Here is a 3,438-nt window from a genome sequence, read left to right on the forward strand (position 1 = left end):
GACGTTACTGGCGCCATTGTGCACACAATAAGCACAAAATAGCTGCCGGCCTTGTCTTCCATTCCAGCACCAAACCCCTCCCCACTCCCCTTTACAAGAAGCCCCATGACTTCTGCAAAACAGAAACCCTTTTGCTTCTGCAAGGGCGCAGTTCTCCACCCTGGTCACACAGCTTCTGCATTAGCGTAATGCCCCTCCTTGATGGTATCAGCCAGCCCTTGGTGCCCTATATAAGCTCTCCCACCCCCACACTTGGGGCTGCCCTCCACTTTGAGCACAGCCTGGCAGACTCTTTTCCTTTAATAAAGCTTGATTGGTACCCAGCATCTCGGCTCACTTTCTTTCACACATGACAGTCAGATTCCAGGCACCCCACAGAACAGCTACCTGGACTCCTTTTCCCCACATGGACACAAATAGTGATGGTCCTGGTAAACTGTAGATTGTTAAAAGCATCAGTGTGCTTCAACAAAAGCATCTGGACTAAACTATTCAACAGCACAGACTAAGCCAGAGTGGAAACAGAGAAGACCAAACCAGCCCTGCCCCAAGGTCCATGTGTACCCAGGTCATGTCGTGTGTTCAGATTCTCATTCAGAAGGTCAGGGTGGGGCCTAAGAGTCTGCATTTCTGATGGGCTCCTAATGCTGCTGGCCCAAAGAGGGCTCTTTGAATAGCAAGGGCCTACACTACATGCCGGAGCAGTGACAAACGTGCATTATGGACTGTGTGCTGGGGAGTGTGGACAGGGCTGAGCACGTGTCTGTGCCTGTTTACCCACATGGGTAGCAAGTGTGTCCTCGTCATGACACATACATTCTGAAAAGGAACATGGCCCTGACTCCAAGCATTTCACAGCAAGAAAAATAAACTAGAACAGTTATTGGAACCTAAGATCACTGCCCCAAATATAACAGACCCAGTAATATGGAATCTGTCTGAGAGCAAAGAGAAAACCCACTTTAAAGTTCCAGGAGAGGCATTTACCTTCAGGGGCATTTCAGAGGCACCTGAACGTGGCTTGGCGCAACACTCCCTGGCTGTGAACGTGGCGCAACACTCCGTGGCTGGGCCTCTCTCCTCCTGCCCTCAGGCTAGTTCACTTCCAGCCATCCTTTTGATCTCAGCCCAAACATCATTTCCTGAGGGGAGGGGTGGGTCCCTGGTCCATCTGCCTCCCCCTCCCACTCCCCTCCTCACATACACATACTAGGTCTGAGCCTCCTGTAAATGACCTTTGTATACACCATACTCTTCCTTTGCGGCACACACACAGTATAGCATAGACACATGCTTACTGATTCGTCTTCCGCATGCACTAGACTGCCAACTTCATGAAGATGGGGACCATGCCGATTTCACTCACCATGTAACCCTACTATACAGCACAGTGCCTGGCATTTAGCAGGGCTCAAAAAGTATTTATTGAAGAGCTGAAGATAGAGAAAGAGAGGGAAGAAGTAAGCAGGATCAGTTCACCCAACGTCCACTGATCCCCAGGCAGAGAAGGCCCTACAGTATGCACAGGCATGTGTGCATTTTTGGGGGGAAAGGAGGCTTAGCTGTCTTAAGAATCTCAACAAGGACAGTGGCCTCCCAAAAGTTGAGAAGCACTGAGTTACTAGTTTCACATCAGCTGAGAACGTCTTAAGATGTGAAATAAAAACCAGTTTCTTTCTTTAGAAATTATTTCTAAGCAGTCCTTAAGAGCAAAAAGAAGAAAAGGGAGGAAATAGTTCTAAGTGCACAGCAAAAGAATTCAGGACCCCAGGTCCACAGTAAACTCAGTCTTCCACAGTGGGTCAGACATCAGTGGATGCTGTCTCTAGAATTAATACTGTAGACCAGAAAAACATGTGAATAGAGAATGGCCACCATTTTTAAATCCATATATTTCTTTTTGAAAGTCAATAGCATAAACTTGGTTTATTTAAAATTCAGCCAACATAAACCATAGCCTATTACTTCCAAAGCCTGAATGGCCAATTTCATTGAAAAGGACAAAAAAAAAAATCTTTTAAGAGAAAAAAAAAATCCTTCAATGTGAAAATAATTGTAGTATAAGAAACATTTGCAAAGTCCGAGTGTTTTAGCTCAGTTTAGAAAACACAGAAAATTTGGGGTCAGGGATGGAACAGGAGGAGGAACTATTACCGGATTGTGGTGGTGTCGGTGAAAGCACAAGCTCTGGGTCAAGCAGATTTGGTTTCGAATCCTGGTTCTAATTCTTTCCTGCCTGGTTACCTAGAACAATATTGTCAACTGCTTCAAGCTCAGTCTCCTCCTCCACGCAAAGGGAACAATACACGCAGATAACGCCTTCGCTGCCGCCTGGCGCGCCGTGAGCACTCCAACTGTTAGCTCTTACTCAACTGTTAGCAACACTGAAATACACTATTAGGTGCATCCTGCACGTCCACTCAACGCTACCGAGCGTGATCGTCATTACCACCTACTACCAGAGGCAAAGGATCCATCACCCGGAGTGATGCAGCCCTCCGTTTTCATCCAGCATCTGATCTTTGTTCCTGCCGAAGTAAATACCGACCTCAGCTTCTCTGCAGTCCTGATTTGCTAATCAGGTCAATAAATCCTAATGGTGGCCACAGAACCATGGGTCAGTATCTGCTTAATATCTTTCCTCCCTGGCTTTGATCACAAAGACAAAGCAAAGACTCCAATTTCCTGGTTTCCTTTTCATATGGAAAAGCTTTCAGGGGTTCTGAGTCTTCTGGCCCATATTCTTCGAGCAGCTTGAATGCTCCCTACCTTCCTGCTCGCACATGGGCCATTTGCTGCAGATGCAATGAAGAAACCAGCTCGCCTCTCTCTTTTTAAACTCCCAACACTAGGTAAGACGGTGAAGATCATAAAGCACAGCTCTTTCATGTTAAAAGAATTATTAATTCCAGTATCGTCACCAGATTTCCCTGTTTCCTTGCAAACCATTTATTTCTCTACTCTCTGTGCCCATTGACCTGACTCTTTAAAAGCCTGAAGCCAGTAAAAAGGAAGCAGATTTTTACAGATACATCCTGTCGGCTGCTCTGGGAGCAGGGGCTTGGACTCCTGGCTCCAGGCCGCTCCATCCTGTGCATGGGGGAAGAGAGGATTTGGGCAGCTCTGCCTCCGCACTGGAACACTGGGCTTCGCTTCTGTCCAGCATCAAAGCTGCACTGTATCCAGGGTTGACTCCTCCGTCACTTGCTGGGCCCTGGGTAATTCATCTGAACGTTACCAGGGTGGTTCCCCACACTGACCTCTCTGTGCAAAGTGCCTCAGTGACTGGGAGAACTTTGACTCTGGATTCTAATTCTGGCTTCACAAATGACCCAGCCAGGTAAGTCTAGCACTTCCCCTGGTCATGACTTCGTGGATAATGAGGCAGAAAGATAAGTACCCTTTTGCTTACAAAAAAAAAAAAAAAAAAAAAAGGGG

The sequence above is a fragment of the Galeopterus variegatus genome, unplaced genomic scaffold (assembly GCF_000696425.1).
Source record: "Galeopterus variegatus unplaced genomic scaffold, G_variegatus-3.0.2 Scaffold5746, whole genome shotgun sequence".
Taxonomy (NCBI): Eukaryota; Metazoa; Chordata; class Mammalia; order Dermoptera; family Cynocephalidae; genus Galeopterus; species Galeopterus variegatus.